Source organism: Syngnathus typhle, linkage group LG15, assembly GCF_033458585.1.
Source record: "Syngnathus typhle isolate RoL2023-S1 ecotype Sweden linkage group LG15, RoL_Styp_1.0, whole genome shotgun sequence".
Taxonomy (NCBI): Eukaryota; Metazoa; Chordata; class Actinopteri; order Syngnathiformes; family Syngnathidae; genus Syngnathus; species Syngnathus typhle.
The window spans coordinates 8927694-8949796 of NC_083752.1; the positions used below are offsets into that span (position 1 = coordinate 8927694).

The window sequence follows — 22103 nt, forward strand, 5'->3', positions numbered from 1 at the left end:
ATATATATATATATATATGGTTTATATATATATATGGTTTATATATATATATGGTTTATATATATATATATATATATATATATATATGTGTGTGTGTGTGTGTCTGTGTGCGTGTCTGTGCGTGTCTGTGTGCGTGTCTGTGTGCGTGTCTGTGTGCATACATGTGTGCATACATGTGTGCATACATGTGTGCATACATGTGTGCATACATGTGTGCATGTCTGTGTGTGTATGTCTGTGTGTGTATACATGTGTGTGTATACATGTGTGTGTATACATGTGTGTGTATACATGTGTGTGTATACATGTGTGTGTATACATGTGTGTGTATACATGTGTGTGTATACATGTGTGTGTATACATGTGTGTGTATACATGTGTGTGTATACATGTGTGTGTATACATGTGTGTGTATACATGTGTGTATATGCGATAAATGCAATCCGCCAAGTACGGTCACCCTCTCATCTGGGCATTTTGTTTTTATCTGTACATTTTTTGTGTCAATAAATGTATATGAAACCATTTAAGTGCATATTTTATTATTAGAACATTAAATAATTGTTTCAAACGTGTAAATAATACATTAATAGTATAAATAACGTACAGAAAATTTTGTATAAATATTAAATATAAATATACGTGCCTGCGTGTAACATGTTAACAAAAAGTACTGGGCAGGCTAGGGAGTTAGTGGAAAGATGCTAATTCGCGATCGTGTTAACACGCGAAAACGGAAAGACAAAGGAACGCACCAGGCAGGTCCGAGATACTGTTGTGGAGAAGTTTAAAGCCAGATTTGGATACAAAAAGATTTCCCAAGCTTTAAACATTTCAAGGAGCACTGTGCAAGCAATTATATTGAAATGGAAGGAGTATCAGACCACTGCAAATCTACCAAGACCCGGCCGTCCCTCCAAACTTTCATCTCAAACAAGGAGAAGACTGATCAGAGATGCAGCCAAGAGGCCCATGATCACTCTGGATGAACTGCAGATAACTACAACTGAGGTGGGAGAGTCTGTCCATAGGACAACAAGTCGTGCACTGCACAAATATGGCCTTTATGGAAGAGTGGCAAGAAGAAAGCCATTTCTCAAAGATATCCATAAAAGGTCTCATTTAAAGTTTGCCACAAGCCACCTGGGAGACACACCAAACATGTGGAAGAAGGTGCTCTGGTCAGATGAAATCAAAATTTAACTTTTTAGCCACAATGCAAAACGATATGTTTGGCGTAAAAGCAACACAGCTCATCACCCTGAACAGACCATCCCCACTGTCAAACATGGTGGTGGCAGCATCATGGTTTGGGCCTGCTTTTCTTCAGCAGGGACAGGGAAGATGGCTAAAATTGATGGGAAGATGGATGGAGCCAAATACAGGACCATTCTGGAAGAAAACCTGTTAGAGTCTGCAAAAGACCTGACACTGGGACGGAGATTTATCTTCTAACAGGACAATGGTCCAAAACATAAAGCCAAATCTACAATGGAATGGTTCACAAATAGACGTATCCAGGTGTTAGAATGGCCAAGTCAAAGTCCAGACCTGAATCCAATCGAGAATCTGTGGAAAGAGCTGAAGACTGCTGTTCACAAACGCTCTCCATCCAACCTCACTGAGCTCGAGCTTTTTTGCAAGGAAGAATGGGCAAGAATTCCAGTCTCTCGATGTGCAAAACTCAGAGACATACCCCAAGCGACTTGCAGCTGTAATTGCAGCAAAAGGTGGCGCTACAAAGTATTAGCGCAAGGGGGCCGAATAATATTGCACGCCCCACTTTTCAGTTTTTTATTTGTTAAAAAGGTACATATATGCATGTATATATGTATATATATATATGTATATACGTATATATTAGGGTTGGGAAGATACACCGATATGCATCGGAAAATCGATACCACCTGTAAGATGCAGTTGCATCGATTTGCAAACGTCTGCATCGGTAAAAACGCACAAAAACTCGAGAATGGGCGGGTCCAAACTGGCCTTCTTCGAATTGTACAAAAGCGACAAGTCAGCCAGATAGATAGTTGTAGAGTCTACAACATGCACTTAATCGAAATCTTAATTTTTGTTAAAGGTTATACTTATGCCCTAAAGTTCCAGAGAGACCTGCAATTAATCACACTCTATGTTGTACTTCCTGTGTTTCAAGAAATGTTATTTTTTCGATTCTTTCAATTATGGTTTTGTATTTGTATTCGTATTTGAACATCAGTTAATTTTCAACAATTACCGAAAATCATAAGTTTAGTTTTGCTAAACATCCAATGACATCCAAGTGGATGCAACTGTATGGCTGATTTGCCACTAATACTCTTTTTGCGATTGTATTAATCAGTTTTGGTCTTTCCGTCGGATGGACAACAAACTAGTCATTGAATGTGGACTTTTCTGGACTCGAGTGACGAGCACTTTGATGAGCAGAGCCTCTGACATGTTCACGCGCTGAGGCGTAAAAACACAGATGATTAATGCAGAAAAAGATGCACTTTAAAAGAGGGAAAGGAAGCTAATCAAAAGGCCACAGTCCTTCATCCCACTTCCTCGGCTGGTGCAGGTGCACATTTGCATGCCATTTCCATGGTAGCTCACAGTGACCACTCGCACTCCACCGTTTGGGTGTCCATCATCGGCCGACCTCTTGTGATTGTTTTTCTCGCCGTCGCAACTGACCTAATCAGTTCGGGGATATTGTCTGGTTCCAGTGATTATAAGGAGTGATCAGAGCAGCCATGATGGAGCTTGTGCCTCTCTGTCCCGATTTCGCCAGAGGCTTCAATCTCATTGCAGTCACTTGTAGTTAGTGACTGAGACTTGCCGAGAGAAGGGCAGAGCAATATAAATGAATTGCCTATGAATGTGGCGATGCTAGTGCTGTGCTGCTGCGGGAACACATGAGGGAAAAGGAAGGGCCAGTTAGACAAACCATTTTATACCCTCCTTGACCTTTATTTGCCCATTGGCCCAGCAACGTTTCCAACAGCTTTTTGAATGGCTGCTGAAGAATTGAGCCTCTGTCGCTGTCTTTACGATGGGGGGGGGGGGGGGGGGGGTCTACTGTATTTTGACCAGGAGGGCCGGACCTTTTAATTCAAGAATGACTTTTGACAATCACTATGAAATGCCTGTTGCGCCTTCTGCTAGTCGACGCCGGCCGCGCTCTATAGGCGGCTGGCAAACAGAGCCTCAGATCAAAGATGATTGACACCTTTCTGTAGGTCTCTGGTGTCATCTCTCAGCTGTCTTTCCTGAAATGGCGCCCTTCGGATAAGCCCGGATTGGCTTGATTGTGTTATCGGTGACTGATCGGGGGTGATTGAATGACGAAATTTTGAGCCTGCTGCTTAAAGAATGAAATGTTTAAAGAAGATTGACTGTGATTGGATAAGATTGGGCACCTGCTCAAAGGGGTCAATCAGGTGACGGCGGGAGGCTGAAGCGGCATTGTGACTAGAAACGGGGGTGTTAATACACAGATTGGGGTTCATTATTGGGGGCGGTAGAGCGATGCTTACAAGGCGCCACCGAGACCATTCAACAGGGGAGTGGTTGAAAAATGTCATCAGGTAAAGTGTCATGAGTCATTTGCAGCAGTCTTAATATCAGATTAGTGCGGAGGCGTCCATATCCGCACCTCCGCCTCTGCCATGACAACACGTATTGGGATTGGAAAAAAAGGCTTATTTTGCAGATGGCTGCGAGACATCCATTGATGTATGTAGGCTACATGTGTGCTCTCAAGGTTGGCATGGAATGCAAATTATGAAGGTTGAGAGCTTGGCAGAATATGAATTAGAGGAGAGCCAAGAGAATACTGAGCTAAAGACACTTGGGGGACTTCATTTCGGTACTTCCGAATGATAATTACATTCTTTATCTTGTGTTATTTTCCCATCTTAATTTTCACAAGTCTCAGGATTCACTGGGCTCACCTACGACATCTATCATATTTGGTGCCATATTGTGCAAATTTGTGTACGTCAAAATTTAACATGTGGATAATTTCACAAACATCCGGAAATTGCAAATGCACCATGCTGTTTTAGAGAGATCGCCAAAAAATATATATTTTTTTTACCCTGTTACAACACAGCTTCTCTTTCTATTCGGCCCGTGACTTAGCAGCACCTAGAGGAAAGAACTTTTATTTTTCCTCATTGAAACCGCAGTGCTGTAGTCACATACACCTGCACTGGGATATTTGCTGTAATATTTGTTTTGTTCTTGTGGATAGATTTATCCCAGAGTGACCACAAATAATAGCTGCAGCTTTCTCTCTGCAGCTGTGTTAGAGATACACAGAAAGCACAAAGTGTAATGTGCCTGAACAGAACTTTTTGCTAACAGCAAAAAAAGTTTGCAACATCTGGCACCAGCACTTAGTGGGTCTTGCAAAAAGTAGTCATCTATGGAAAGCCAGTGTGAAAAGAAAATGTTTTTGTGGTTTTACTTTGACACAACTGTTGTGTATGGCTTCATGGAAATGCTCACCAATCAGCAGCAATCATGTTTGCGGTTAGTGCTGAAGTATTTGGGTGCTGAACAGTCTCTTTAGCCACCCTACAGCTGTGTGAACAGATCCATAGGTGGCTACAGCTCATGCTCTGACTTGGAGTGCCTCCTACGCATGCCGTGGCTTTACTGAAATCACTGCTTAAATGCTCTGGCATGGAAATGTGCACCATGTGCTTGAGTCTGATGTGAAAGGCTAATGATGTCTCCAAAGTTTCACTTATCTGAGTCACTGCACAGCTCACAGTTATGTGCATGAGTCCATGTCTACATGGCCACAGGACTGGCAAAAGCATTAAGGTCTTAAAGAAATCCACGCTAATAAATCCAGTTGTTAGTAACTGCTTGTTAGGTTTTATTTGCTGTAACAGTGGAGACTAACATTGCTAGTGACGGGCTCATTGCATCCAGACATATTTAGTTGGAAAAGAGAGAGAAAGAGAGTGAGAGAGAAGGTAGGTCAAACAAAACACAGTAACCACAAGATGATGATGATATTGCTGGGCCCCGAGGGTATTCCTGTCTTTTCGCATCGAGTGTTTTGAAACTTTGTGCTGTAGTTTGCCCTTTGATTTTTCTTTAGAACACAATTTATTGGATGTTTACATCCTCCTATTGCCGTGCCTTCAAGATTTAGTGTGGGTGCTGAAGAACACTAGGGTTGTGTTCAAGTCTGGGGCCGATCAATAATGTGCCAGTGCAACTCCTAGATTGTGAGACCTCAACAAAGTAGTGAAATAGTACCGTCAAGTGTCTTGTTATGATACCTTTGCACTTTGCACACTAATTCAGATTAAATGATCATTTCTATTATAAAGATTCAGCCTTGGTGGCAATGAGTCCTCTAAGCTGTTTGCTTCCCCCCCAGATTTGAATAATGCATCAGCTGATATGGCTGCCAGCATGCAACAGCCTGACAAGCAAACCTTTTCTCACGGCTTCACTTGAATCATCTAAAATCTAAATAAGTCAGTGTGATTGAAACAGTGGCACCGAGCCAAGATGTGGCATCAAGTCTGGCAGTCTAATCTTTTGGTCACGGACACATTGACCCGACACGTACACACACATACACTCCCACCCAGTCACTTCCTGATCGAGAAGCTTTGAACCCAACATGTGGCCCATAAGTCCTATCCACAGGTAATTAGGTTTGATGGTTAGTTGAGCAGAAGCATGGATGTTATCCTTTTTTCCAGACTTGCCACCTGGAGGCTTTGCTCAAGTGTTTTTTTCAGCCCCACTGCCAGCCCAGCATCCTCTCTTCCAGCTCAGCACACATTGTAAAAGCCACCAAGGAGCACTTAATTTCCTTTGAAGATGAATTATCCACTAAAGTAACATGATGCAAATGGAATATGAATTTAAATTCTCATTTAACAAACACCCTTTTGCATCTATCCAGCACACCCCAGCCCAAAACAACTGGTGCAACGCCGATGCTAGCTTGTCGGGGGGAAAATGACCACAGCTTGCATTTTAAACGGCTTCACGTTTAATTGAATTCGAGTGTCATTTGTATGTGATGCACTCACATGGACAGGCGGGAGGTATCATGCTCGAGTGACAGGTTCATTGTGTTTAATCATCTGCCGGCAAGTCTTCCAGCTGCCAAAACACTGCGTTCAATGACATGATATCAAGTTTGCATTAGCAAGGAAAAAGAGGGCTAAAGTGGAACCTGTGAAGTTAAGTGCAACAAACATTAGAAGGCTCTAAAATGTCGTACGTGTATATTTCTGTGCCAAAAAGGCAATATCACGATACATTTCCTAATGTTTGCCGCATACACTAACACCTGAATCACGCGAAATTTCACTCTGCTTGCTGTGCTGTACCGAGCGTTCCGTGGTGACTTAAAGCACAATAGCCCCTTTTTAAATATTGCAGGCTATATACCACTTTCACAACTGCTGCCAGCAGCACACACGGTCTGTTAGAGTGAGTTAACATAATTTTGCATGGCAATCTTGGTTAAAAAAAAATATATATATTTATATCGTATGTTGCTCATCAACAGTGAATGCACCATTTTGTGCCCAATATAAATCAGCCACAGTTTGGAAACTTGAATTGAGTGCATGCTGAGGTTTATACAGGCCAGAGAGGATTATTTCCACGTACAAGGGTGAGACTGTATGACAATATGAGACTCATATAGACAAATAAAGAATCCAAAACATTTGCGTCAATTTTAAAAGTAGCGCATTGCTTTTGATGATGTTTCCTCCAAACAGCCAATAAGGCACCCGCTGTAGCTTGAAAGAATGCAGACCGCAAACCATTAGATGAAAATTACAAAGCAATGAAATTCAACATACTAAAAATGTGGTATTGCCCTGTTTTTATCTACTCTTTTTATCGGCTTAGTTGATCATTCCGAGCCTTAAGGTGGGGTTTGAAGTCAGCCATCCAATTGGAAGATTTAGTCGTCTGATGTGGATATGACACACAGCCTGAGCTTCATTCCGGGCTGAGGTGGATTGTTTTATGATGTAAACATCATTCAACAGCACTTCATTCAAGCTATATTGTCTTAAACAGCACATTGTGAATCATTTGTAGCTTTCTAAAAGCAAAATGAAATGAGCGAAATGGCTTTTGCTTTATTGCTTATGTTCAACCAGTGGTGTTTCTCTTAATTAGGAATAATTTAACTCAATTGCTCCATTACCATCTGGTTTGCACATAAACCGCATGCAAGTGAGACACAATCTCCCATGTAGAAAAGAGGCAAATTAGTCCATTTTTTGGAGTTTTTCAAAGTGTATCAAAGTGTATGGTAACACGCGGATGGATACAAAGTCCTGTTTACTTTCAAACAAAGTTTTTTAGGAAGGCTGTATGATGGGATTTTGTGAAGATAGTGATCACGATTGTCAAAGCTACGTAACATTTCAAATACTGAAATAAATCAAGTGGTTGTTGTTGTTGTGGTTGTTCATTCATTCCGCAGCCTTGTGAACAGACATAAGGCTCTCGTCCCTCCCTCCCTTTTTGCCCGGCTGGCCTGGTGCCCATCCATTGGCAGAATGCACATGTGGCCCAGCTCTAAATCAGATTCAGACTTTCCATTGAAGTGCCTGACTCAAGGGACTGCCCCCAACTGGCCTGGCTTTTAGGCTGTCCTTGTGCAACTTTTTTATGAGCGTAGGAAAGCGCAACACGGAGTAGATGAAGCTGTGCCAAATTGAACGGTGGCTTACAGCGGATTGAATCTGACTTCATGGCATTTGAGATAATTTCTATGGCATCACATACTGGAGTTATAGGTTAAATTTTTGCGTGCATAGTAATTCATGCACGGTGTCCTCCAGTGGGCTGCACACTTGCGTTGTTGTCTCGTGCAGAGGTGGTGCCTGTGTTTTGGTCTTTGTGCTCCACACAGTGGAAGAGTTTGGCACGCTTTGAGTGCCTTCACCCCCACCCTCTTCCTCATCCCATCACACTCGATTGCATTTGACAAATGCCCCAATTGGCTCCATATCATCAGGTGCAAGGAGGCAGCCTACGACTATATCACTCTGGCCATAGACCGCGTGTGTTCTCTATTTTGCATGGGTGGCACACCTGCTTGTGTGAGGTTTAAATAGGGACGGGACTCCCCGTCAGTGGATCTGCTCCAAGTTTCACTGCCTCTGTTGGCAAAACAGTGGTGGTGTCTGGTATGGCTTTCCGTTGTGTTTCTGGGTTTATAGGTGTCATGACCTTATCCTCTGGCACATGACTCAAATGGCATTTTGAATCCAAAACAACAACAAAAAAAAACATGCTGGTAGAATTTATCTTCTATGTGTTCAGAATAGAGTGTTAACAGCCCCTGCCTGTAATTCTTCTCAAATTGAATTCCAATGGCATATTACTGACTTTGAACGATTACTGTGGCCACCTCAAATCGTGTTGCCATATTTTGGACTGGCTAACGAAGCATTCAATTCGTTTCCAACAATAGCTGCAGGTATTACTGGTAGTTTGAAGGTGAAGACACTTTGGGGGAGGATTCAGACGGGGAAATAAAAAGAACCCTGGTGGGCCACCTACCAGTCAGAAACTGATTGACTGTCATAGCCGGCACCTCATCAGCATGAATGCAAGGACGGTTGGCTCAGCCGTCGCTGTGTGGAGGCAAGGTTAGGTCACAGCATCTACCTCCTCATCCTCATAGGAAAAAAAAAAGCCCTGCTCGTCGAACAGCCAAATGCAGTCATTTGATCTTGAGGCGTATTCTTGTCAAATTAGAAGAATACAATCTCGCTGGGTAAAAGCTGGCCAAAACATGTAAACAATACACAATCGAGACAACAACTGAGAAATGGCTTGAGGCCTGGTATGTACAAGGTTTTTCATGTGAGTGGAGAGGAAACTTTCACTGCGAGGTGATAATTGACGGGCTTCTTGGGAGAGGTGTCCATAGCTCTACTTTGCCTCTGGGTCACCCTCACCAGCCTGCGCTTGTTTTAATTGGCACAGCACATTGCTCTCGCTCATAGTGTATTCTTTCTTGGTCTGCTGGCATATTAACAATCAATTTTTGTTGAAGCCCACGTTAGACATCAAATTCTTCAGAAAAATAATCAGTATCAGAGTTTTTTTTCTTCTTGTTTCAAATCATAACTTTTATTGACAGCTTTACCAACATGTATGATCTTACATTTTCTAATGTGAAAATATGATTAGTAATGCTGTCCGTTCATTTTGAATGGACCTTTTGAAACTATACTTTGTATTGTATTCTCCAATTTCAAAATGGTGAAGTGCTCACTGATTTTTAAATTACACTCCAGTAAAACACATATTTTCGAGACAGGTGGTCTAACTAAGCATTGTGTGATCAAATAATGAAAAAGAAAAAAACTTACCTCTGCATTTTGCGATAATATAGCACGGTTATAGTGTCTGTAGCGTGGCTATTCCTCCCAACCCACACAAATAGTCCAAATGGAAGTGGGGGGTGCACTGGCGCCATATGGTAGGTCTTTGACTGTGACAGACTGACACATTAGTCATTGATGGCTCTCAGCCTCCGAAATGAAAGCAGTCGTTGAAAAACTGACCTACAAATCCACTGACAGATGCCCCCGCGCACTTAATTGATCCTGAAGCACTAGCATAGAGTGTAGAGGCATTTTCAACCAAGCCTGTGCATAGAATGCTGAATGACCATCACTAGGACAACGTGTCCATTTGCGTTGATTTCTTTTTATTCCCCATCGGTAATCTATAGCACTCCGTCTAGTTTTTACTTTTAGTCTGACAAGGGCAAAGATGAATTCCAGCTCAGGTGGGCCCGCAGCAGCATTTGAGCTTACAGTTTGGATGACTTGTGCAGAGGTGGACTTGATTGACATCGCCCTCAGAGAGCTTTCGGCCCTTTCACTCAGCGCAGCATCTAACTCACCTCAACAGAAAACTGGATGCATGCACATCCTATTTCAAAAGTGTCATTAGATGTCCCGGCAGGTACGTCGTCACACAAAGCTCTCAGGTGACAGCACTTCTTGTGTGAAAAGGTCACTGTAGGAGCGTGTTAAATGTTCCCCACAGCCTCACCGTTTTGGATTTATGCGGACGTGTGTGTCTTTTTCTTGGTCTGAAGCTGAGCAGCTCGGTATGACCTTGACCGATTTCACAGCCACGGTTTAACTTGGAAGTCACTTGGAAAAGCCACCATGTGCCAAATGTGCCACTAGTTATTCGTTTCGGTCTGATTAGAGATCTGAAGAAATTAAAATAAATAAATAAGCGGGGCTCTCATTAGAGGTCAAGTCATCAGAGCAACAACACACAGAACCCAGTTGTCTGTTTTGGTTTAATCCAATTAGACAGCCGTTGACGCTTTGCTTTCCTTATTCATTTTATTTTAAGTAGCTGTTTGGGTTCCTGTTGATTCGCTTTTGTGTTTACTCAATAAATAATCCTCCTCCATTGTTTGTGCGCGTTTTGTAGAATAGCTATTGTATTTTAATCGTTCTCATTAGATTTGGTAGTCAATGTACAGGACTGTCTCGGAAAATTAGAATATTGTGATAAAGTTCTTTATTTTCTAAAATGCAATTAAAAAAACAAAAATGTCATACATTCTGGACTCATTACAAATCAACTGAAATATTGCAAGCCTTTTATTATTTTAATATTGCTGATCATGGCTTACAGCTTAAGAAAACTCAAAACTCCTATCTCAAAATATTAGAATATTTCTTCAGACCAAGTAAAAAAGAAAAAGATTTGTAACAGCAAAACAAAATCAAACATTTCAAAATGTCCCTTAATGCAGTGGTCCCCAACCACCGGGCCGCGGACCAATACCGGTCCGTGGGTCACTTGGTACCGGGCCGCCAAGCCGCACCTAATTTTTTTTTTTTTTACCGACGATCAATTAATTCAGGTCAAGACACTCGTCCCGGTCACGTGACATGTTTCCCCAGTTGAGCCCGCAAAGCTAATATGTGGCGACAGGCTAACTAACCAGGCAATGAAGCATTCAAAACTGCTTCAACACATGGAGACCAAGCTTCCTGCAATAAAAGACAAACCGTAATCACTTCGGGTGTCATTGTCTCCGATTACGTCTAGATGGGACTGGCTCGTTTCTGAGAAACAAACTCAGTGCTCCCACTAATTCAACGTAATGGTGAGTTTTATTTTTGTCATTTGTACTTGTTTTTATGTCAGTCGTATCATTTTATTTTATTGTATTTATATATTATAAATGTTTTATTTATATAAATGTATTATTTATTTATATAAATGTCGGTCCGCGAAAACATTTCTGACATGTAACCGGTCCGTGGCGCAAAAAAGGTTGGGGACCACTGCCTTAATGCACTCAGTACTTGGTTGGGAATCCTTTTGCACGGATTACTGCATCAATTCGTCGTGGCATGGAGGCAATCAGCCTGTGGCATTGCTGAGGTGTTATGGATGCCCAGGATGCTTCTAGCGGCCTTTAGCTCGTTTGCATTGTTGGGTCTGGTGACCTTCAGCTTCTTCTTCACAATACCCCACAAATTCTCTATGGGGTTTAGGTCAGGGGAATTGGCAGGCCAATCGAGGACAGTAATGCCATGGTCAGTACACCATTTACCCGTGGTTTTGGCACTGTGGGCAGGTACCAGATCATGCTGGAAAATGAAATCATCATCTCCATAGAGCTTTTCAGCAGGCGGAAGCATGTAGTGCTCTAAAATCTCTTGGTACACAGCTGCATTTACTCTGGACTTGATGAAACACAGTGGACCAACACCAGCACCTGGACACGTTTGTGAACAGTCCACCGTCTTTGAAGCTCCCCCAAATTCTGGAAGCGACTCTTCTTCACAATGCTGTTAAGGCTGCGGTTATCTCTCTTGGTTGTGCGGCGTTTCCTGCCACATTTCCCCCTTCCAACAGACTTTTTGTGGATGTGCTTTGAAACTGCACTCTGTGAACAGCTTGCTCTTTGAGAAATTTCTTTTTGTGTCTTACCCTCCTGATGGAGGGTGTCAATGATGGTCCTCTGGACAGCAGTCAGATCAGCAGTCTTCCCCATACTTTAGATTTAGTTTACTGAACCAAGCTGAGTGTTTTCCAAGGCTCAGGAGTTAATTGGATGATTCAACTGATTAGTTGAATACCCTACTAGTATACTTATCATGATATTCTAATGTTTTGATAGGATGTTTGAGTTTTCTTAAGCTGTATGCCATAATCAGCAATATTAAAATGACAAAAGGCTTGCAATATTTCAGTTGAGTTGTAATGAATCCAGAATGTATGACATTTTTGTTTTTTAATTGTATTTCGCAAAATAAAGAACTTCATCACAATATTCTAATTTTCTGAGACAGTCCTGTATATCGAATATTCAAGATCAAACTCTCCAAATTAACACTAATAATAGTTAAGAACTTTAGTTATGGCTTTTCTTTTAAACTACCATTGTAAGTTTGATTTTGTTTCATGATGCATGTTTAATTTTTTTTTTTTTAGGTTTTCAAAGCTTCCACCTTAGTCCTTTATTGACATATTTACTTATTTATTTCATGTTTTAAGAAATTTGGGGTCCTATAGCTCAAAAAGCTCACACAGGTCTCCATACCTGTCATACCGCTTCTTACTTTTCCACACGTCTTGCTCGCCTCAATGAAGCAGTTGAGATGATATCTGTGATTTGCACTTTTAGTCATATTGGCGAAGTAGCGCCATCAGTGCAGCTTGCTTGATTGCAGACAGCGAGGAGCGGGCAGTTGAACAGCCAGTGGTCAGCGCCAATCCGCTGAGGTCACTTGCTGATTTTGGCCACTCAAGTATGAATTAGTTATTGGTGTTTTTGCTCATGATGATGATGATAATTATTATGTTTGCAGCCACTTGACCATGCAGTAGTTCTAGGTATTTGTGTTTGTGATAATGATCCTCGTTAGACTCATTTAGAGCAATTGAGCGATTCTGCAGTCCTGGAGGAAATCTGATTTGAAAAGACAATGAACGGCAAAGCTGTGATTATTGAGTACGCGCTACTATTGTTCAACGTCTTATTTTTGTAATGTCTCTTCTGGGTCATTGTGTAGAATGCCTTTGGGGTCCCCTCAGGTTTATAAAGATGCCGTTTGGAATTCATGAGCAGAACTGAATATGCAGATTGGGAAAGGCTTTGATTAAAGCTTTAACAAGCACTTGATGGTCGGGATATCGCATTTCCTTTAGTTTTAATGCACTCTCTTAGGCTCACTCACAGTTAATAAGTCACAATCAATCTACCTGCTGTACACAGTGAGGCTTTGGAAGAGCTTAACGGGGCCCCTGTGAGATGAAATAATTTCACTTCTGTAGCTGACTGCGTGCATTGATGCTTGCGTCTATGTGGGAGCTTCCTTTTGCGCGTCCCTCTACGGAGGTGGAAGGGAGCGCTGTCAGCTTGTAAGAGACTGCGTGACAGGCGCAGTATGCTGTCTCCTCGCCCGTCTTTGCTCGAAAGAGTGGATGCAGTTGCCCCTGGGCTATTCTGTCCACGTCATTCCATCCCTCAGAACAGCCTTCTTTGTGTGATGGAGCGCTTTCAAACAAAGCAATATCTTGACGGAAAGGTATTGGAACAAATGTTATGCAAGATACAACTCAACATTAAGGAATGAGTGATTATCTTTTACAGGCCGGTCATTGAAACCTCCGGCGTGGTACTTATGTCCAGTCTACTCTGTCATTTTATTTTGGTGGCCATCATTGCAGAACATGCCACCTCATAAAATTTGGATGTTGGAAATGAAAGGAAGGTAAAAAGAAATGTCATTTTGAAGGCTTCATTGTCTCATTTGCAAGCCCCTCGAGACATTTTACACGGGGTAGGCTCGTTGCGTGATCAGATATTGTGCCTTAAAACCAGCTTTCTTTTTCTTGGACGTTCCAGGCTGTTCGGTTGCATCATTTGGCCCATCTGGTTTTGTGGAGAAGCTTGCCAAAGATGTTTTGAGCATGTGCTGTATTCAACTCTATTGTCGTAAGAGGAGTGCTGATCATTTGAACACTAACTAGGAAGAATATCCTTCTGAGAAAAAGAAGTGTTCCTGCTATTGTCCTCCCTACCTGGGTGCCTCTGGTGACCAAACAGCGCTGGCCGCTTGGTGTTTTGTACATCACACACCTTACCCTGATGACTGCACTCTGTTCTCACACATTGGCTTCACACCTGTAAATAACTTTCCATCTCTCGACAAGTGTGGATGTAATCTCCCTTGTGTTCAGAAGTCACATTTCATCCATTTGCACTTCTAGTGCCGTGTCAAACAACAAGACTGTTTGCGGAGAAAGATCAACGATGAGATGGTTTTATTCAATATCTTACTTAGTTTGACTTTTCTCAAGTTCTCGTCTGGTCCGTCACTCAAGAAACAAGGCGGCCTAATGCAACATTGAGCTGGATTTCTCTTCTCCTGTCAGAGGGAGATACGAGGAGGATGTGATCTTTTGTGGCGTCTCACTTTTATAACCCTTTCCCTCACATCATGACTTCAGTAATGGTTGAGCAACACTTGAGGAGATAAACCAGACAGTGGGCTGGATGCTGTTTGTTTGACTAGTCAGCACGGAGCTCAAATTCCCGCAGCTAAAGAGCACAACAATGGGATTCCCTCATGGAAAAGGTTCAGGAAAATAAAAGCAGACATTTTTTTTCCCTTTCCTTGGAATCTCTCGGGACTTTCCTTTCAAGATGAACCCCGCCTCTGTGCCTGTGTTATTGAGAGTTGAGTGGGGAAGGTTTCTTTGATTTTCACGAAAGGTTCAGTGACAATTTGACAAGAGGCAGAGAGGACGTGGAAGCAAATCCTTTGATAGTGACTGTTGACAAAAGGCTGCTGCTACATACAAATAGCAATTTATCCTCTCCTCCTCTTTCTTCATGTTAGTGCTGCCGGGCTCATCTCACATTGCCCACCACATCCTACTTGCTTAGCAGCAACCTATGGCGCAGATGGATGGCAACGGTAAGCCAGACTCGAGGTTATACACGTCAGTTCAAACCTGCAACAACAAATCTCCTTGATAGCCAAATAATCTTTTCACATGTTTCATGGGAGCGTTTTGAAGCCGCATGCCACACCAGAATAAATCCTTATTTAGAGATCATTGAATGTTGACCCTTTCATGTACTTTTAAATTGTTCCATTATTGAGAGCTGATATATCCGACAAAGATCAGCACAGAAGAGAAAAAGAGATTTCAAAACTTAAATGGGGATCAGACTCACACTGAAGGAAGTCTATTTGTCAGGAGATGAATTTAAGACATCTACAAAGTCTTACTGATATTAATTTGAGCTTGATTTTGCTCAAGGAGAATTAGGCTAGATAAAAAAAAAAAAAGGGATCTTATTTTGGATTCTCTCATCCCCTGGGGTGTCCCAAATTGTGACAGGTTAAATATAGCCCAATTAGAGAGACTCAGAGCAGAAATTCCTCCTAATTTCTCACGCCGAGCTTGGTCTTGCAAAAGAAAATGTACTTTTAGGAACAAGCAACTTTAAAACCGACCCAGTGATTCAGCATCGCACTCTGTTTTGTGTCATGCATGTTATGTGTTGTGTCCATATAATACAGGCTGGATACTTATGGACTCAAGATTATTTTAATATATTTTTCAAGAGGGCATAAATGATTCTAGGTTTCCTTAATTTTCCATTAAATAACTCATGAATCATCCAAACAAGATCAAGGCAAATGCACAAGATGGGCGGCTAAAAAGTTTCGAATCGGCATTGTTAGAGGTCAGCGCTCTGACTTTTGTTTCCCTTCAAAACTAGTTCTTCTGTGTTTTGATGGGACGTATAAAGCTTGGACAAATTCTTCTCAGAAGCAATTTCGATATGTGGGCAGTTCCTTCAGAGGTGTTGCTTCCCTTGTCTTCCATGTCGACCGTATGATCTCTGATAGTAGCGAGAATCCTTTCAACTCCCCGATTACATCTCTTTGTGAAATCTTACTTTCAATGAGCGGAACAATTAGAAGCAGTGATGGGATTTGTGTATGAAACCACATTTGAAGATTTTCTGTCTTTTTAAGAATTCTTTCAACTCCCCCAATGCCTGCTCGGATTGCAGCGTGATTACATTGGTCTGTGCAGAAATGGCTGAATTGGAATCTTATCTTCTTCCATCTTTCCCATTACGGGCAGATTGAAAGCCCTGCAGCGGCGCTCTGGCTCAGCCCAGTCAAGCCTGCTTTTTAGACAGCTTCTAATAATGTCACATTTTGTTGTTAAGATGCACTGCCAAGCACTTGAGCCATGCATGCTGTGGCATTAGCACCATTTCAGTTTTGAAGCTTTGCTGACCTTCCCTTCACTCCTGGGCATCACCCCTGGCACCGCTGATGTCAGTATGACATTATGAACTTGAAGAGCCAGTAGACATAAGGTCATCTTTGCAAGCTTTCATCACATTCTGAACAGCGGTGACCAAACCAAGTGCTGAACAATGATGGAATGATAACCAACCTCTGACACCAATGTACACTTTTTTTTTAACCTTTTTTTTTTAGTGAGGTTTTTTTTTTATATACATAATTGCTCCGCTGTGCATGTTATTCAGGTGGTATACATGCATTAGGGAATAAAAATAGACGATGATTGTTCTGTTGATGTTCTGATTTCTAAATACTATGATATTTAATAACGTCCTGGTCTCGACGCTTTATCTTTGAATTGTCTATATTACGTGTACTATGTGTCCTCTCTGCATCCATTGCAGCCTGGTCATCCTGGAAGAGGGATCCTCCCATCTGTGGTCTCTTCTCAAGGTTTCTCATTTCCCCTAGTAGGAGTTTTGAGTTTTTCCTTGCCCTTTTGGGCGATTAAGATCAGGGGATGTTTGAGAATAATTGTCAATTTTTGCACGTCCTGAATGTTGTTCGTCACCTAAATGTTGAGCAGAGGCTGAGATCTACCGAAGTCAAATTCCTTGCTTGGCGTGCCCAAACCTGGCCAATAAACGTCTTGAATCTTGAATATTTGACTTGTGTTCCATGTAATCAAAGCATTAGCTTCTCGTTGTGCTCATTATTGTTTTTTTAGCACAAACACAAATCTTACACCTCAAGTCAAAAGATGCAGCCAGTGCATGCGGATCCCGATAATGGGGGGGAAAAAACTTGAAGAGACACTTAAGAACTGTTAAAATAACTGTCATGTCATTTAATTTGTCACATACAAATTTGAATTTGCAATCAATCCTCGGATGGGCGCCATAAGTAGGCAATTAAAATTCATTGCGTATTTCATAAAACACATTGTGTCGGAAAAGAAAATCGAAACGATGTCTGCAATATAAATAGGCAAGTCAACATGGTAAATGTCACATCCAATTTGTATTCACCCCACAAAACTTGCATGTCGGATCACTCGTATCTCAAGGCATCACCGTATTGTCGTCGTATTTAATTATATAGCAAAAGTACTTATGAACCGTATTGGGCAGTGCAGATGTCTCTCTGGAGAGTTCAGTCACTCATAGGGACATATGGAGCAAAACTGCATCTTAGACACACTCAGGGGGGCAAGCCTTCAGTGACACAGGAAGTGTTAGGCGGCCCCTGCTGTCTGCCATCTGGGCAAATGCAAGTTTGTTTTTTGTTTTTTTGTTAAGCCAGTATGGTAACCACTGAGGATAGAGGGCACGGGGGGCATAGCGGGAGCTTCTGAAGACAGACAAAGAGGGCATTTTCAGACACAGGTCATTCTCCCTCAGTAAAAGAGCCACTCCGTAACACCTGTGCCCACTCCCCTCTGCCCCACTTAAGATGTACTGTCAGAAAGCCCGTGCTCAGCAGAACGACCGGCTCCAAACAAAAGTTGCAAGCTTGGCAGCGTGAACGCAGGTGAATAACAAGATCCACTTGTTCAGCTATTCATATATTCATATTTGTGCTCAAATTTAGCCTTGGTTTTGAGGTGATGAACAGCGCTGGCTGAGTCTGTGCCGTGCTGACAGTGGGCAACTGCCTCGCTTTCTCTCCCATTTAGTGTAAAGTAGTCGCTGTCAAGCGAGCGAGAGAGACTGACTGGTCAAGGTGTCTTTTGTGAGTCTTGTCTTGGCAAGCATGTTTTGCTGGGAAGAAAAGAGAGTAGTCTTAATGAGTAGGCATATCAGTCACAGAGTTGTCTAGCAAGGTCCTTATGTTTGACTGATAGATTAGTCACTGAAGGGTAATCCACCCCCCATCAATTGACAGACAGCAGTTACGGAAAAGCTAATAGCTCCTCAAACCTTATTTGCTGCCCGCCTCTTCCCTGGAGACCTTCCGTGGCGATCCTCTGTTGAGTATTATGTGTCTTTTCTGTGTTTTTTTCTCCTGCCTCCAATCCTTTTGTTCGCCGCATCGCCCAATCCAGGTATGCCCGTGCTGGAGAGCGGCGGACTGTAAGAAAACGATCGATTCCTGTGAAGCAGACCCTACTGTATACTGTGAGAGACTCTGTCAATTGAAAATGTAAATGGGCCCAGCTGCAAAGCGATCAGGCAGCCTCAGGACCCATGGATCGAGGACTATGTAAGCATGAGATAGCATTTACCCCTGGTTTTAACTACAGCACTCAGACATTCTCTTCTCTGCAGCCCTGTAATTCCCTCTGAGTGGTCGGTGTGAAAGTGGAGCACCATTATCAACCTCGACCAAATGTGTTAGATCTTCTTTTAGCTGCTGAAAACGGCCACCTTGTGGTATATTATTGCCTCCTTCAGAATTTAGCTAATGGAAAACTTGTACATTTGGATCGCGCGTGGTCCTGCCCACTAATGATCGTCTTAATATTCATTCTTTTATATTGAAGTAGAGGCAATATGTCGCTGTCAGTGAATAGAGATTAGACTGATGGGATTACCTGATGTCAGCCTCTGTAATAATATATGGTGATGACGCAGCAGAATTCAGGACCACTTAGCACTTTTTCTGCATGGCATGTGAGCAATGGCTAAGGTTGCATATTTTCTGAGTGCACTGAGCTCACTTTAATGGGACTGGTGAGGAAGTGTTATGTTTTTCTAATTTTAATGTAGTAGCAGAATTGTTTTTACATCATCTACACTTATTTAAGCATGCACACAAATAATACCTAATTTGAGCACAAACACTGCTTGGATAGTGGATACAATAGATCAAATCCAGATGAAGGATGTGCTCCTATTTTACATGATTACAGATTTCGAGAAGTAGTGACCATGCCAAGAGATTCCAGTGCAGCTGTTTCTATTCTTCTATAGGAAACATGTCCAGGGGGGAAAAAAAAAGTCTCTCTGTAGCTGTTTGATTTGGGTAAACTCTATTGACAAGCTGCTAAAGTGCAGTAAAAAAAAATGGCTGATTTTCCTTTTGTAAAAGTTGACAATGATAAAAAGTGGACCGTAGCAATAATGGCTGCCATGGATCAACACCTAGAAATATTTCACTCTGCTGATGTGGACATGAATGGGATCCAAAGTCATGTCTCCCTCTGGCTGACTGCCAGGACCTTCACAGGAGCTTTAATAAATGGTTTGTCCCAACAGACGGTCCTTGGCCTGTGCGTGAGCGCTTGTGTGTGCGTGTGTGCCGATGTCATTGTGTGTTTATGTGCTATAGGAATTTTAATAAGGACTAAGTGCTCAAGAAGCCTCCAGGGAGAGAGAAAGCCCAATAACCTACAGTAGTGCATTGTGCTCCTAAAAGGGTTGGTAGAACGCAAAAGGGGAGGAAGCCGAGCTGTATTAGCTAGCTATTTATTCATAGCACTGGGGTGCACATGAATTATTCAAAGTGACATTCATTCATAATTAACTTTTAATGGATAAATAAATAGACCAAATTGTAGCAGAGGACCCGTATGACTATGACTTAAAGTCATATTTAATGACACAACTGAAGGGTGACGTTAATGAAAGAAGAACTATAGTCGCTTCTAAGCTAATGCATCAAACAAAACCGCTGCATGTTAGGGCTGCCTTGGTGATGCTCAGCATGGTGACGACGCAGAAATTAGTTCAGTAGGTGGGCTGCCTCAGGGGCAGGAAGCTGGTGCTCAAATTACTCTCAAGTGTATGCTAGCCTGAGGTATAGCTCTACCAAGACCTTGAAATCTCGATTGTGATACAGATACGTTACATGGACCGAAAGAACACTTTGACAATAATTTAACTCGTCATGGGCTCATTCCAAAATATTCAGATTTTATAGCAGTGCACCAAACTAACGTGCAGGCATCCAAGAAGGCCAAAGCTTTGACACAACAATGGTCGAATATTTTTTTGGTTTGTTTGCGTCAGTGATTAACAGCAGCATTGCCTTTAAATGTCTGCTTTACGATGACTTCAACGTCATGAAATTATCTCTATTATGTAACAAAATACCCAATGAAAATGTGGTTAAAAACTAAGGATCGGCGAGTATCGATACCAGGTATCGGTTCCGAGATCGACGACATTTCAAAATAGCCCGCCCGGAGAGTGTCGATACCGGTATTGCTGCCCCCTTGTGGCTGTTTTACAACCTGGGGAAAAAAGGCTACTGGTCTGACACATGCCCATTCAGATTCAATTTCTGTATAAAAATAGTGCAAGATAATAGAAAATTCACATCTTTTTATTGCTCCTGAAAAAAGTGACATACATAAGTACACTCATGAATATGAATAGTCCTGTCTTTGTCAGAGTAAGAACATCTGCCATTCAGTCTGTTAGAACATAATAACCACTAGTGGAAACTGAAGAACATAATAACCACTATTGGAAATGGACTTAAATGACAACATTACCAAGAGATTGCTTAACCGCCGCAACGTTCTTATCAAGGAAAACGGTTAATGTGTCAGGGCTATGAGCCCGGAGGGGGGTGCTGGCCAGGTGTTTGGACTCCTTCGGGAGCTGGAGGTCACATTACCATACAAAAGCCACTCTGCTGGGTAACCTTTGCAGGCGCTGCTCCCTAGTCGGGGGGCCAGCGGTCACACACTGGCACTGCCACAAGTGTGTCATCACCCAGCCACACACTCTGTTGCAGATGTACACAAATCTCTCATATTCAGCCCCCCCGCGTTGGCTGTGACAGAAACATTGCTTGTATAGTGACATGATATATTTGTCCTCAGGGAACATAAATCACCAGGGACAGCTCTAAAGCAAAACAAATACTATGATATGGTCCATTGCCGTCATAATGCACACTAAAGGGAAGGGCATTCATGTGGAATTTAGACCCATATCCTGACATTTTATCTTTGCCAGCCCTCTTCTGCACAAATCAGTCCCTTTCTCTTTTTTAAATCCTTACGAAAGAAGGGCCGTTGTTATTTAAGCTCCTCTCTATTTACAACTCTGATATGATGTGTGTGCAAGGCTCAACGGTGAGGAATGAGCACAGTATGTTTGATATGGGTCGCACAAGGGAGACAAGAGATGTAGTACATTGACTTGGCGTGGTAGCATGTGGCGCTTTTCCTGGTTGAGAGGAGGAGGAAGTGAAGCGAGAAAGAAAGCCTCAAAAGTGGAGGGAGGTGCTTGATGGGCTGCTGTGGTGGTGCTGTCAATACAAGAGGGTTGACAATACAGGTGGTTTATATTGATGGGCATGGGCACAGGCACCATGGTGAGTGGCTGGTAAAGAAAACGGATGTGTCATCAAAATGCTAGGCGTTGGCAAGGCACTCGCTCCAATTAAAGAAGCAGTGCTTAATTTCCATCTCAGTTGTTGGATCTTTTGACCAATCTGTATTTACAGGGCGGACTGACACAATTTGACTCCTCATGCTGTACGTTCCTGTTCTTGTTCTTGTATAGGTGGCATGAATGCACATTTTAAACTGTTTGGCAAGCGCCAAACAAATCTTTGCAGCCACAACATCATGACAACTTTGCTTGTGCCAATAAACAGATGAGGCAGTACAGTTTTGGTTTCTTCAGGGGCGGAGCTAAGTGGTGCCCAGGGGTGGCTAGATATTTTGGTTTGTGTGACTTTGCTGCCACTTCTATACAGTATGCAAAATGGCAAAAGCAATGGAAAAGAAAATGCCAATATCAAGTCAAATGTGCTCAGGAAAATGTTGCTTAGACCTAGCAACTACAACGACTAGATCAGTGCTTCTCA

General features: G+C 42.3%; 1 protein-coding gene and 1 long non-coding RNA gene across 11 annotated transcripts in view; one reads left to right on the plus strand and one right to left on the minus strand.

Annotated features, from left to right (window-relative positions):
• Positions 1-22103, plus strand: part of LOC133168388 (RNA-binding protein Musashi homolog 2) — a 201697-nt gene that overhangs the window by 61741 nt on the left and 117853 nt on the right. The gene's annotated exons all lie outside the window — the stretch shown is intronic.
• Positions 17159-18751, minus strand: LOC133168391 (uncharacterized). The gene is made up of 2 exons (XR_009718202.1): positions 18257-18751; positions 17159-18097 (listed from the first exon to the last, which is right to left on the minus strand). It is a non-coding gene; the product is annotated as an uncharacterized LOC133168391 (long non-coding RNA).